This window comes from Schistocerca nitens, chromosome 9, assembly GCF_023898315.1.
Source record: "Schistocerca nitens isolate TAMUIC-IGC-003100 chromosome 9, iqSchNite1.1, whole genome shotgun sequence".
Lineage (NCBI taxonomy): Eukaryota > Metazoa > Arthropoda > Insecta > Orthoptera > Acrididae > Schistocerca > Schistocerca nitens.
In genome coordinates, this window is record NC_064622.1 from 377,585,596 (window position 1) to 377,601,521 (window position 15,926).

Sequence of the window (15,926 nt, forward strand, 5' to 3'; positions counted from 1 at the left end):
ATGTATGGTCGTCTGCTAACCGCAGATAGTGAATGTGAATATATGATCATCTTTGGGACGATCCTTTGGCCACGTTTGGTGGGACCAAAGAGATGAAATTTACCTGGGCTTTGAGCGCCTGAAATGTGGCTGACCAATACGGTAGCAAGGTGCTGCCCCACTTCAGCAGAGGTGCGAGAGGACCTGAAGAACGGCCATGTTTCGGGACTCTGCCGCTGGATCTTGTGTTGTTAAGACCTGTCTTAGGTGTGCTCTGTAAAAACAAATTTGGTCCCTTTCATCCCTAAACCAACCAACCAACCAACCAACCGTAAAAACAAAAGAGTGGAGACATGGTATGCATGTGGAATATTTAAGAGCAGTTTGAAATAATAATTTCTCTATTTCAGAAACTTTTGTGGGGAGAATTAAATGTCAGGCAGGTAATATTAATGGGATCGTAGTAATCTTCGGAAGTGACCTACGGTCACAATGAAACCACGTGTAGCAATAAGTTGAAATACTTCCGTGTGCTTAAGTTAAGCTGAATTACTAGCGTGTGTACAATACGTTGAAATATTTAAGAAATAGCGTGTGTACCATAAGTTGAAATATTTAAGAAATGGCGTGTGCAGGACTTGAAATTAGAGACGAGTACTTCCACGTGGTGAGTACTGTGTAAGTCTCAATCTGTGTATGAGACAAAGGATAAAGAGAAGTTCTCGTCCATGGTATCAGTTGAGGACTCGCGTGTGTGATGAATATGTTCTTAATATTACTTTGCGTGATATGATTCAGTGTGACGCTAGATTCAAACTCTGAGAGAGAAGCCGTCTATCCAGCAACGCCACTTGGCTTGCATTGCACAGGAAGACGTGCATATATCTCCAGAGTTCATAGTAGGAAAGTAGAATTACAATGTGGGGCAGTGTCGTGTGAAACTGGGATAAATACTAATTGAAGTGGGAAAGCTGAAAGTGATAGTGTTGTGACTATTTATTGTATTGTATTCCATGTTGTAGTGTGGTGTATGTCATGTAATTTGGGTATGTGTGGTTTGCCTGGGAGAGTAGCAAGGTAGTTTCAAAAGATTAGTGGGTTATGCTTGTTCCTTCTGTACCGCTCGATCAGGAGGAAAGTTTCGTGATGATGATTGTGAGAGTCGAAGTGTGAGATATAATAAAAGATCCACAGTCCTATCCAGAAAGTGCACGGTAGCGTTAAATAATTACGAGACCATAAGGTAGAGAATCACCAATGTAAAGCCATGCCCACTGGGCGGAATTTCTCATGTGTTATTGTTGTAGGTTACAGAATTTGTGTGTTTAGGTTATAGAATTTATCGGAATAAATAAGATAGTGAAAAGAAGAAGATTGGTGGACTTTTCCTTCGAATTGTATGTTGTCATGATGTCACGAATTTATAATGTGTGCGCCATTCATATTCAGTACGGTGGCCACGCGTTGATAAAAGCCGTTAAATAAAAGACAAAAAGAAAATGTGGTATTGCCAGTGCGTAGTGAACAGTCAGAGTTCGGTAAATTACTGATAGATGGCGTTTCCGTTGCGTATTATTCATACAGGAGGATAATTTGTAACTTAATTGTGAGTACGAGAGTTCATGTTACTCGATAAATAAGAATTAATGCACTCGCTTGGCAGACCACTCATCTTGCAGGCATGACTGCTTGATGCCACAGTATGAGCAAAGCATGTAGGTGCCTCTCACACTGAAAAAACTGCAAAAAGGTAGGAAACTAAGGAGATGTAACCTGGATAAACTGACAGAACCAGAGGTAGTAGAGAGTTTCAGGGAGACCATTAGGGAACGATTGACAAGAATGGGGAAAGAAATACAGTAGAAGAAGAATGGGTAGCCTTGAGAGATGAAATAGTGAGGGCAACAGAGGATGAAGTAGGCTAGTAGAAATCCTTGGGTAGCGGAAGATGTACTCAACTTAATTGATGAAAGGAGGAAATATAAAAATGCATTAGATTAAGCAAGCAAAAAGGAATACAAACGTCTGAAAAGTGAGATCGACAGGAAGTGCAAAATGGCTAAGCAGGGATGGCTAGATGTCAAATGTAAGGGTGTAGAGGCTTATCTCACTAGTGGTAAGATAGATACTACCTACAGGAAAATTAAAGAGACCTTTGGAGAAAAGAGAACCACTTGTATGAATTTCAAGAGCTCAGAAGGAAACTCATTTCTAAGCAAAGGAGGGAAAGCAGAAAGATGGAAGGAGTATATAGAGGATCTATACAAGGGCGATGTACTTGAGGACAATATTATGGAAATGGAAGAGTATGTAGATGAAGATGAAATGGGAGATATGACACTGCAAGAAGAGTTTGGCAGAACACTGAAAGACTTAAATCGTAATAAGGCACTGGGAGTAGACAACATTCCATTAGAACTACTGATAGCCTTGTGAGAGTCAGCCCTGACAAAACTCTACCATCTGGTGAGCAAGATGTATCAGACAGGTGAAATATCCTCAGACTTCAAAAAGAATATAATACAGGGTGATTCAAAAAGAATACCACAATTTTAGAAATTTAAAACTCTGCAACGACAAAAGGCAGAGCTAAGCACTATCTGTCGGCGAATTAAGGGAGCTATAAGGTTTCATTTAGTTGTACATTTGTTCGCTTGAGGCGCTGTTGACTAGGCGTCAGCGTCAGTTGATGCTAAGATGGCGACCGCTCAACAGAAAACTTTTTGTGTTATTGAGTACGGCAGAAGTGAATCGACGACAGTTGTTCAGCGTGCATTTCGAACGAAGTATGGTGTTAAACCTCCTGATAGGTGGTGTATTAATCGTTGGTATAAACAGTTTACAGAGAATGGGTGTTTGTGCAAAGGGAAAAGTTCTGGATGGCCGAGAACGAGTGATGAAAATGTAGCACGCATCCAGCAAGCATTTGTTCGCAGCCCAGGAAAATCGACTCGCAGAGCTAGCAGAGAGCTGCAAATTCCACAATCAACTGTATGGAGAGTCCTACGAAAAAGGTTAGTTATGAAACCTGAACGTCAACTACCCGAGGCGATGGATCGGCCGCCAGGCAGCCCGTGACAGAGCACTTCATCACTGGCCTCCAAGAAGCCCTGATCTTACCCCCTGCGATTTTTTCTTATGGGGGTATGTTAAGGATATGGTGTTTAGCCACCTCTCCCAGCCACCATTGATGATTTGAAACGAGAAATAACAGCAGCTATCCAAACTGTTACGCCTGATATGCTACAGAGAGTGTGGAACGAGTTGGAGTATCGGGTTGATATTGCTCGTGTGTCTGGAGGGGGCCATATTGAACATCTCTGAACGTTTTTGAGTGAAAAAAAACCTTTTTAAATACTCTTTGTAATGATGTATAACAGAAGGTTATATTATGTTTCTTTCATTAAATACACATTTTTAAAGTTGTGGTATTCTTTTTGAAGCACCCTGTAATTCCAATCGCAAAGAAAGAAGGTGTTGACAGACGTGAAAATTGTCGAACTTTCAATTTATGAAGGCACAGGATAGAGTACCACGAGGAGCTGCATCAAACCAGTCTCTAGACTGAAGGCAACAATATCAACAGGAGCACGTAGCTGAAAATGGCAAACGACCGAAAGCTGGTGATAGTGGTTCGACCAATCCTTGTATTTAATAATGAGCGTATGGTCAGGGTGGCCGGGAGACCCCTCGCGGGGCGGTTCGGCCGCCGCCCAATAAATTCTTTAACGCCACTACGGCGACTTGCGAGTGAATTAGGATGAAATGATAATGAAAGACACACAACACCCAGTCATCTCGAGGCAGAGAAAATCCCTGACCCCGCCGGGAATCGAATCCGGGACCCCGTGCGTGGGAAGCGAGAACGCTACCGCAAGACCACGAGCCGCGGACTCCTTGTATATTGATCGGTAGTCTAGGCTGACATGGTGCTGGACGATAAATGGTTCAAATGGCTCTGATCACTATGGGACTTAAAATCTATGGTCATCAGTCCCCTAGAACTTAGAACTACTTAAACCTAACTAACCTAAGGATACCACACAACATCCAGTCATCACGAGGCAGAGAAAATCCCTGACTCTGCCGGGAATCGAACCCGGGAACCCGGGCGCGGGAAGCGAGAACGCTACCGCACGACCACGAGCCGCGGACGCTGGACGATAATGTCTCTTTACTGAACGCGGAGTTTGAACGCTTGATCTATCTGTAAAGCTAAATTTTCCTTAATTCTACGGGGGCTTTGTTGCCGTTACAGTTTTTCCTTCTAGGTAATCAAAATTGCACTAAAAATTAATCCTGTGGTGTTATACAGAGATCGAGATGCCACATGAAAGTTGGCAATGCGATTCGGTACCACAGACATCAGCGAGAGCTCGCTGCAGTAAGGAACGAAGTATGAGAGGCGCCTCTTCTCGCAGCATAGCAGCGCTCTCTCGCTGAGGTCAATACAGTGTTCAGCTGCCAAGAGCTCTGGCCCAGTTCGAGACCTCAGGTACAGTAACCAACATCATCAACTAATAGTTACAGTTTCAGACGAATTTGTAGTGTTGCTACTTTTGAACATTGTGCCTCAGGAAATTTGATGTTTAGTGCATTAAGTGATGCTTCGCTATTTGATGACAATTGCACATTATCAATACTCATGTGAGAAAAGAATATGTCAAGGACATAGTGGGGCTGTATGCCCATTGAACGTGATCAAACTCTATTGGAGTGCAGCGCGACAGCAAGTCTTCGTATCGGGCACAGACTGCAACCACTAGGGGCCGTTCCAAACCATTCGAGGTAATTAGAACACGAAGCAACCAATGGTACTTTAGATCTTTTGAGCCCTCTTTTTTGTGCTTTCCTGTGCTGTGATCAGGATGTGCATAACATGTGCACAAATAAAATAGGAAAGGTTTCCTCTATGACCATTAGTTCGAACGACCCTCGGGGATGCCCATGCATCTTCATAGAGTACATTAAAAAATAGTCTGTAAGAAATTTCGGCACAGATTCATCCTTACTACTGCTCAAGTGCTGAGGATTACGCAACCCCTTAGGCACTCCTTACGTGGGATGTGTCTTAGAGGAAATATTTGCTGTTTGGTTCCCGCACTGGTTAATATTACACTCATCCTTTATCACGTCAAAGGAGAGCATCAAAAAGAGGACTGAAAAAGCGAAGTACTACTTGCTAGCTTTTGTTGCTGTTGTGGTCTTCATTACACAGACTGATTTTATGCGTCTCTTCTTGCTACTCTATCCTGTGCAAGCATCTTCATCTTCGAGTAGCTGCTGGTGCAACCTACATCCTTCTGAACCTGGTTGCAATATTCATTTCCTGCTGTCGCTCTACGATTTTATCCCCCCCCCCCTTCCCACGCTTCATTCCAGCTCTAAACTGGTGATTCCTTGATGCCTTAGAATGTGTCCTACCAACCGAACCCTTCTTTTAGTCAGGCTGTACTACAAATTTCTCTCCTCCCAATTCTATTCAGTACATTCTCATTAGTTACGTGATATACTCATTTAATGTTCAGCATTGTTCTGTAGCGTCAAATCTCAAAAATTTCAATTCTCCCTTTGCCTAAACTGTTTGTCTTCCATGTTTTAATTCCATACATGGCTGCACTCCTTACAAATACTGTCGGAAAGCTCTTCCTGACACTTAAATTATACTCGGTGTTAACTAATTTCTCTTCTTCAGAAGCGCTTTTCTTGCCATTGCCAGTCTATATTGTGAATAATCCCTACTACGATCACCATCTGTTATTTAGCTGCCGAAATAGCCAAACTCATATACGTCTTTAAGTGTCTCATTTCCTAATCTAATACCCTCAGCATCACAGGATGTCATTCGGCTACATTCTATTATCCTCGATTTGCTTTTATTGATGTTAACCTTATGTCCTCCTTTCAGGATACTGTCCCTTCTGTTCTACTACTCTTCAAAGTGCTTTGTTATCTGTGAAAGAATGACAATGTCGTCGGCAAATCTTAAAGTTTGTGTTTCTTCCTCTTGGACATTAATTCCTACTCCTAATTTTTCTTTAGTTTCCTTTCTGCTTGTTCAATATAGAGATTGAATAACATTTGGGATAGGCTACAACCCTGTCTCACTCCCTTCCCAACCATTGCTTCCCTTCCATTACCCTCGTTATTTATAGCCGGCCGCGGTGGTCTTGCGGTTAAGGCGCTCAGTCCGGAACCGCACGACTGCTACGGTCGCAGGTTCGAATCCTGCCTCGGGCATGGCTGTGTGTGATGTCCTTAGGTTAGTTAGGTTTAAGTAGTTCTAAGTTCTAGGGGACTGATGACCACAGATGTTAAGTCCCATAGTGCTCAGAGCCATTTTTGAACCTCGTTATTTATAATTGCCTTCTGGATTCTGTGCAAAATTGAGAATAGCCTTTCATTCGCTATATTTCATCCCTGCTACCTTCACAATGTGAAAGAGGGTATTCCAGTTAACACTGTCACAAGGTTTCTCCAAGTCTACAAATAATATACACGTAGGTTTATCTTTCCCTAATTTGTCTTATATGAGAAGTGTGTAGGGAAGCAGCCTACTCACGCTGTATAGTATTCACGTGATTTCCATTGTGTGTCAGCCTAGTCCGCTGCAACTAATTATGACATCAGGAATGTTGCGCAATACCTTAAAAATGATGTATAATTTGAAAAGTTGATAACATGTCAGGATAGATACTAAACAATAATGTGTTAAGTTTCAGTTTGGTAACTTAAACAGTTTTCTAAATTTGGACGTTTTACGTAAAAATCATCGTCGCAACAGGAAGGAGCTGGAAACTTCGAAACTTATATTCTGATTCCTTCTTCTTTGTAATTTAATGGAAACAGCATGCTGGATCTCACAAGGTAATATTTTGGTTGAAATTCATGATTTTCTGTTTTTGTGTCCTAAGAGTTCGGAAGCAAGACAGATTAAGTAAGTAATTTGATAAAGCTAGGATGTTTAGACTTACGTAGAATGGAGGTACGCTATAATAACAAAGATGTGAGAAGTTTCAAAAAGGTAGCTACAAAACTATAGCTGTAGCGTATCTCCAAAGAGCAAGTTCAGAGCTCATCTATTGTGTGCAGTACAACTAAAATAATTCTCTCGCCAAAAGTATTTAACCTAGCCACAATAGAATTTTATTATACATACTTACCTGTGTGCTGATTGCACAGTTAAATCGAGAGCTTTATTGGCCTTCAGCGAATGAACCAATTAAGTATTTAGTAACTTGAAGTGGTGTTTTAGTAGCCCGAGTGGTGGGTCAAGAAGACAATTGTTGTTGGCTGCGCCTTCGGCGGTCCGCACCGCGGCTACATAAATAAGAGCGTGAGAACTATAGTAAGGCCCCAGTTCTGTTCTAGATTCGTATCAGAGCGCACTCCGTGTCGGAAGCCGCGTCGCGTTTGTGCAGTTGCCAGGAACAACCTTGGATGCCATATTATGTAACTTGGTATGTACGTAACAATGAGTTCGCATTGTTGTAAAGTGTTAATTACGGAACGACTCCAGTGATTTTGTCTCAGTTTGCGTATGTCGTATTTTCAAGTGTCGCCGCAGGACAGACTTTCTACCATTACTAGTGTGGCGTGGAACGAGTATTAACATCAAATTTTGGCGAGCATTCACTTTGAACATTTACATCGATAACGATTATTGAACAGTTTCGTTATCTAAGGATAACAGTATCAACGCAACAGACTCTGAACAGTTCTGATAGTACAACAGTTGATATGAGTAGCCAATTGTCTGGAATTTTCCGCTTTATCGTCTTCAGAATATAGTTAAAATTGTTATAGTAAACTGCATTTTCTATGAAGCCCAGACATCATCCTAAATCCACAGAGGAATGAACTTCAATAATCAATAACTTAAATTCTCCTTCAGAGTGGGCACAGTGAACTCTTAATTACAGGCATGACATATTTGCTAATCACTTTCTGGTTTCCACAATTGTAGTTAGAGAGCCTGTGTTGAGAACGACAACGTACAAATATATATAATTCTTTGTTTTCCACCCGCCGCCCCACAAGTGGTAGGGTTAGTTTTGCCTCGCGTGTTCCTATATTCCTCTAGAATCCAAACTGATCTTCTCCAAGGTCGTCTTCTACCAGTTTTTCCATTCCTGTGTTAACGATTCTTCTTAGTGTTGGGCCACAGTAACTTAATAAACTGATAGTTGTATAATTTTCACACGTGTCAGCACCTGCTTCCTTTGGAACTGGAATTATTATATTCTTCTTAAAGTCCGCGGGTATTTCATCTATCTTATACATCTGTCTTACCAGATGGAAGAGTTTTGTCACAGCAGGCTGTCTCAAGGCTCTAACAGAATGTTGTCTACTCCCGGGCCCTTATTTCAGCTTAAGTCTTCATACAATATTATATTCTCATCTTCATCTACGTCCTGTTCCACTTCCATAATGTTGCCCTGAAGTACATCTCCCTTGTGTAGACCATCTGTATACTTCTAACTTCCTACTTTCCCTTCTATGCTTAGGACTGGTTTTCCATCTGAGCTCTTGATATCTATACAGGTGATTCCCTCTTCTCCAAAGATCTCTTTAATTTTTCTGTATGCAGCACCTTTCTTACTACTAGTGATAGATGCTTGTATATCCTTACATTTGTCGTCTAGCCTCTAAAGCTTAGCCATTTTACACTTCCTGTCGATCTAATTTTCAGACGTTTGTATTCTCTTCCACCTGCCTCATTTACTGCATTTTTATATTTTCTGCTTTAATTGATTAAATTCAATATCTCTTATGATACTCAAAGATTACTACTATCCCTCGTCTTTTTACCTACATGGTCCTCTACTACACTATTTCGTCTCTCATAGCTATCCATTTTTCTTGTACTGTTATTACATTCCCCTGATCTTGTCAGTGGTTTCATCCGAAACTCTTTACCACCTCAGGTTCTTTCAGTTTATTGGGGTCCCATCTGCTTTCTTCAGTTTTAATCTGCAGTTCATAACCAATAAATTGTGGTCAGATGTCACACCTGCCCCTGGAAATGTCTTACAATTTAAAACCTGGTTTCGAAATTTGTCTTACAATTATGTAATGGATCTGAAAACTTCCATTGTCTCCAGGTCGCTTCCACGTATACAACCTTGTTTCATTATTCTTAAACCGATTGTTAGCTATGCAAATTTTGTTCTATGCAAAATTCTACCACAAGGCTTCCTCTTTCGTTCCTTACCCCCAGTCGGTATTCACCTACCACTTTTCCTCCTCTTTCTACTATCGAATGCCAGTTCTTCGTGTTTATTAAATTTTCTTTTTCCGTAAATATCTGAACAATTTCTTTTATCTCATCATACATTTCCTCAACCTCTTCCTCATCTGCGGAGCTATTTGGATTATAAACTTGTATTACTGTGATGGGTGTGGGCTTCGAGTCTATTTTGGGTACAATAATGCGTTCACTACCCCGTTCATAGTAGCTTTCCCCGTGATCCTATTTTGTTTTTTATTATCAAACCTACTCCTGAAATACCCCTGTTTCAATTTGTATTTATAAACCTGTATTCACCTTATTTGAAGTCTCTTTTACTCCTGCCACCGAACGTCAGTCATTTCAGCTATATGTTGGTTTCACCTATCCATTCCCTTTTGAAATTTTCTAACCTACCTGCCTCATTTCGGAATCTGATATTTCACGCTCCGATCCGTAGAACGTCTTTTTTATTCCTCCCAACAACGACATCCTCCTGAGTAGTCCCCTCCCAGAGATCCGAATAGGGGCTCTTTTACCTCCGGAGTATTTTACCCAAAAGGACGCCATCATCTATTAGCCGTTCAGTAAAGCTGCATACCCTAGGGACACAGCTGTAATTTCCCGTTGCTTTCAGCCATTCGCAGTACCAGCACCGCAACATTTTGGTTAATATTACAAGGACAGGTCAGGTAATCATTCCGTCTGTTGCCTCTGTACCTGCTGAAAAGGCTTGTGCTCTGTTCACGAATTACACGTTTTGTAGCCTCTCAGCCCTCCGTTGTGGTTACACCTACGGTACGACTATCTGTGTCGCTGAGGCACGCAAGCCTCCCCACCAACGGAAAAGTCCATGGTTCATGGGAATGGACTTTCTGCTCAATGTTCAAATTTCTTCGAACGTTTTTGAACGGTCCATAGGGAACTCAGCCCCACTATTTCCTTAGAGAAGGATCGAAACGTCGGAGGTTGGCAGAAGAGTCAAAGGTTGTCAAGATGATCTTCGTGTTGGTCAAGATCGTCTTCCTGTTGCTCGTCCTTTTGCGAACTGTCGTTTTCGACCGCGACATGTATGAGAACGAACGTCATAGGGAAGGGGTGGATTCATTGACTCCTTTTATGCTGTCCTCTGAGAGGTGATGTGTTTGAAATCTTTTCGTCGGCCACTCATAAGAAGATCGGCTGATTTCAATGCTGTGAGTAATAGTTCTCATCTCCACGGTAATATTTGAGGATTGGTGGTAACATCAGAGACTGCGTGTCTGAGATTTGGAAAATGGTTCCAGAGTTTCATTATTTTAAGTTCGAAATTAGCTACTACGCGCAAAGTGAGGGTCTGGCCATGGACTCAGTCTTCTCAACTGTTAAGCAAACATGTATGTGACCGACCTAGAATCACGTATTATGAAAGACCTACGTCAGTTTTTCAATAACGTTTTACTATAGTGTCGCTATGTTGACGACGTCTTCTTGCTGTATAATGGGTCGCACGAAGATTTAAAAGGTTTTCTTCAGAATCTCGATAGTCAGAACATGAATATACGGTTCACAATGGAACAAAGTGTGAACGGAACATCGCCGTTCCTAGATTTGTCAATTTCGTTACAAGGGGATCTTTCAATTATGACATTTATAGGACACCCAAAATTTCGGACATATTAACTCATAGTCCGTCGAATCACCCACGGCAACATAATGAGGCAGCATTTCGCTCAATACTGTATAGGTTACATAGTGTCCCACTGTGCAGCGAAGTTTTTGAGCGTGAGTTACGCATAATTAGGTATATAGCTAACTATAATGGACAAGAAGTAGAGGAGTTTTGTTGCCGTTCTGGATAACGGAAACTGCACTAAAAATCTGTTCTTTTGTATCGTACAGAGGTCACGGTGCCACACAAAAGTTGCCGATTCGATTCGGTACCACAGACATTAGCGAGGGCCCGCTGCAATAAGAAATGAGGCATGAGGTGCGCCTACCCTAGCAGCCCTCCAGCTCCCACACGCAGAGGTCAGTACAGTGTCGAGCTAGCATGAGCTCTGCCCCAGTTCAGTAGAAAAATAGAACTTACTTTTGAACATTTTGCGTGTTGCCACAAGCAACCAGAGAGCTTCAAACCTGAAATGTTTGCACTCACATGCACTCCTGTCCTGGTAGCTGCACAATTAAAAATATCGAAATTCGATTCTTCGGCGATCGACCGTCCAGTAGTGTTCGCCTACGGTGTTTTGTTGGCACACACTCTCTGTTTAACTTTGGAAATCATTCCGTATAGGACTACAAGGTAACACTTAACGCGTACAGCGTTGGTCGGTGAGCAAAGTGACGGGGGTGTGTTAAGGAAATGCTGAATACCCTCAGCTTACTGACGTGAAATGCCGCACAGTTCTACGACGTGTCAAGGACTGGAATCATATGGAAAATCAAGGCATATTTTACAGGCTACTACGCGTAAGTGGAGATTTTTACACCACTAAACAATGCAGTCTCCAAAACGCAGTAGCTATTTGTTATGTTATGAAACATGTATTACTGCTCGGCATTATGACTATTCCGGAGAATGAAAATCTGCTCTGTAAAAGTTAACACGGATTCCATAAAATGACAGAATGTGAAACGTAGCCCGCTATTCTCTTTTATGAAATCGAGAGTGCTGTGCGCAGGTTGATGTACTGTTTATTGACTTTCGCAAGGCATTCATTACACAACGTGGTTATAGTTTAGTGAACAACCACGAGCTTATCGAGCAGATGAGCAAATCTATGATTGAATGTACAGCAGCTAGTCCAACTCATAACGTTGTTCTTACTGGAATGAAATCGACGGACGTAACTCTATCTGAGTACCCTATGAGAGTACTATAGGGCTGTTGTAGTTCAAAATTTATGAACTGTAAATCTATGTACACAAAACTGTAGAGCGTTTGCTGGGGACAAAAAGAAACGTTGTTGTATATGACAAATATGACACAGGTGCACTGTCTCTCTGCTAGGCGCTCATGGACGTTTTATGCTCAGAGATGTTGTTCAAAATGACGTATGAGGAATATTGTATAATGTTGCTGCTGTTATCTAAAGGATTTCTGTGTGTGTGTGTGTGTGTGTGTGTGTGTGTGTGTGTGTGTGTGGGCGGGTGGGTGGGTGTATATTTGGGAGGTGGTGTGAGGTAAGGAGAGAATGAAGCCTTTTTGTGTACGAGACACCGATACACACTCCAGCAGAGCAGGGAACCTGTTTAATTGAATCTACTGATGTTATTCATCAGCGTGTAAGGCAATCATCAGCAAGTGTATGCCAGTTGTGTAGTAATGTAAATGGACGATATTTTAAGGAACATCACCAAAACAATATTTCTCACACGGCAGTTTGAACACCGTCTCTGAATATAAGTAGCGTCAAAACAGCCAGAACTGTTCTAATTTGGCAAAACCCGTCCGGCTCCGAAATTTCTTTTATTTGCTGAAAAATAAATGGCTTCGTTACAGACCTCATAAGCATCCAGTGCATAATAACTTAAACTGTGAATATATTTCTTAATGAATGTTTGTTATGTAGTTTTCCGTCACCCTTTTCACTGTTATAAGTTATGTTCTACAAGGAACGCACGCCATTGGAGGCTGCTATCTGTAATTTATTTTACCTTAATAACTAAATCAATTTTGTTCTGCAATTTAAAGTTATATATGGGTGCACACATGGAATACGTGCGTATAATGCAGCTGCTCAGTGACAGGTATGGGGGAGGCATTGTAGCCAGACCTCGGATCTTCGACCCATCTCCTCTTTGCCTCCGCCTACCTGGTGCTGAAAGTCGTCTCAACTTAAGAAAAAAAAATAATAGTGCAGTGATCAGCACGTGTGTCCAGTAAGCTGGAGGTCCAGGTCCGAAGCCCAGTCGGTCACAAATTTTCATCTGCCGTCGTTGCTGTATTTCAACGCGCTGTGACAGTGAGGTCGTCGATCCTTCGATATTCGGAACTGACTGAGCAATCAACGGAGAAGCCACAGTCAGAATCCGATATCTGACCTCTAATCACATCGTTACTGGGACCTCATAGCAGAGCCCAGATTTCACCTCCGGCAGACAGCTTCATTTGGCAAATTTTGGTATTGAGTACACAGAAGTTTTGAGTTAATCGCTTTTCAATGTCACTGCGTTAGTACATAGCAATTATACATGCTCGGGTAATTAAGCAAATGAGTCCCGAATACACTATATTGCCTATAGAGGATTCATTGTTCTTCTGTTCTACACGCATATCCATACCGTAACACTTTCTCACGTATTACTGTTATACTGAAACGAAATTACATTCTTCGAGCAAGGGGATACAGTTGGATTCTACTGAATGTCTGTCACGTAACTACGAACAGCTATTACAGTGAACAAACCGTTTTTTTATATTTTCGTATCGATCGCCGTACCGACCCGTACGATAAAGTCTGATATTGTGGGTGGGAAACTGCATTATCTCTTCCATTGGCAGCAGATAGCTTAACTAAACACTTTCTGCACACGGACGTAAGTGCGGCTTATCCTGAAGTGGGAGGCCTATAGTATCTACCTGACGCACTAAACAGCGGATAGTTGCACGGATTTGGGCGGGGCACTGCTGCAAATCCATTTTGTCACTACGAGGCAGCTAACACAAGACAAGTTATTGAAGGAGGATAGCGTTATTACTCTGTTTGGTTCAGGATATGATACAGTAACACAAATAATTCTTAAGGAAAATAATGGCGACTGAAGAAAGGGTTGTGTGTATGAAGGAATTCATAGTTTAGTATATCAGTAAATATTTTTTTATTCTCTCCGTGTCATAGATGATGTTGATCGCAAATACTACTTCAGAGCGCACATTGCTCACAGTTGTATGTGAAGTACGACAGTTCTTTTGTCTGTGACTTTCTGAGAGATGGAGATGGGATTATATCGTGAAATTCGATAGAGATGGGACGCATGTAAAAAAAAAAGTCTCCCGCTGGACTGAACAGAAAATAACTGAATTATAAGAGTATCGCGATATTTTCGTTGTTTTAATCTGGACTGAGACGTTAATTGCAAGGGAGTTAACTGATGTATTTATTCCACAATAATAACACAGCCGAAACGTTCTTGAAAAAGGAAATATTCCAGCCCACTTAATTCCCTATGAAATTATATACCACATACGGTTCCAAAGATTTTTTGGTTCCTGGAAAGGCAACACAGAAATTACACCTCGAAGCCATATGTGTGGTAAACTCCATTAGTTAAAAACACAACACCATCGTTGCTAACCATGAGCTATCACATTTATCGTGCATTGCGTTATATACAATATTCCTCACAGCCTTATTGAGGTAAAATCTGCGCTTCAGTTTGCAAGATTAGTATCTATAAAGTTTCGACCTTGAATAATTTCAAGAGACAAGCAAAGGAGAATTACGAGAAGCATCAGTCGAATACAAACCAAACAATGAAGCACAAAAGGTATCCAATAAATCCTCCATTCATTCTCAAAACAGTAGCCTACAAGGTTTCTAGTTTAGTTTTGATATTGAAGGAAAGTAATGTGAGATTTATAGTTCAACAGGCTCTGTCGTATTTCATATTTGTACGCTAATCATTTTTCAAACAGCAGTCTCTTAAGAAGGAAATTAAGGAGGTGGGACTTGGATAAACTGAGAAAGCCGGAGGTTGTTAAGAGTTTCAGAGAGAGCATTAGGCAATGATTAATAAGAACTTGAGAAAAGAATACTGTTGACGATGAATGGGTAGCTTTCAGAGATGAAATAGTGAAGGCAACAGCGAATCAAATAGCTAAAATGACAAGACAAAGTAGATATTCTTGGATAACGTAGGAGATATTGAACTCAGCTTATGGAAGGCGACAGCATCAGAATGGAGTAAATAAAGCAGGGAAATGGAGTACAAACGTCTAAGAAATGAGACTGACAGCATTTGCAAAATGGCTAAGCAGGAGTGGCTAGAGGACAAATATAACGATTTAAAAGCATGTATCGCTAGGGGAAATATAGATACAGCCTACAGAAAAATTAAAGAAGCCTTTGGAGAAAAGAGAATCAGCTGTATGAACATCAAAAGCTCAGAAGGAAAACCAGCCCTAAGCAAGGGAGGGAAAGCTGAAAGTTAGGAGGTGCATGTAGAGCTTCTATACAAAGGAGATTTACTTGAAGGCAATATTACAGAAACAGAAAACGAGGTAGATGAAGATGGCATAGGAGATATGATACCGCGAGAAAAATCTAAAAGAGCACTGAATGTCCTAAGTAGAAACAATGCTCCGGGAGTAAACGACATCCCGTCGGAACTATTGATAGCTTTGGCAGAACCAGCCATGGCGGAACTCTTCCATCCGGTGTACAAGATGTACGAGACAGGCGAAATACCCTCAGACCATAAAAGAATGTAATAATTACAGTTCTAAGGAAAGCAGGTGCTAACTGGAGTGAATATTGCCGAACTATTTAATAAGTCAAGGTTGCAAACTGCTAACACTACTTGTTCATAGGCGAATGGAAAACCTGGTAGAAGCCGACCTTGGGGAAGATTAGTTCGGAGTACGGAGAAATGAGAGAATACGTAAGACCGCACCTACCCTACGATTTCTCTTACAAGACAGATTAAGGAATGACAAACCTACAGTTATTTCTTTTGTAGGATTAGGGAAAATCTTTGACAATACTGACTAAAATACTCTCTTTAAAATTCTGCA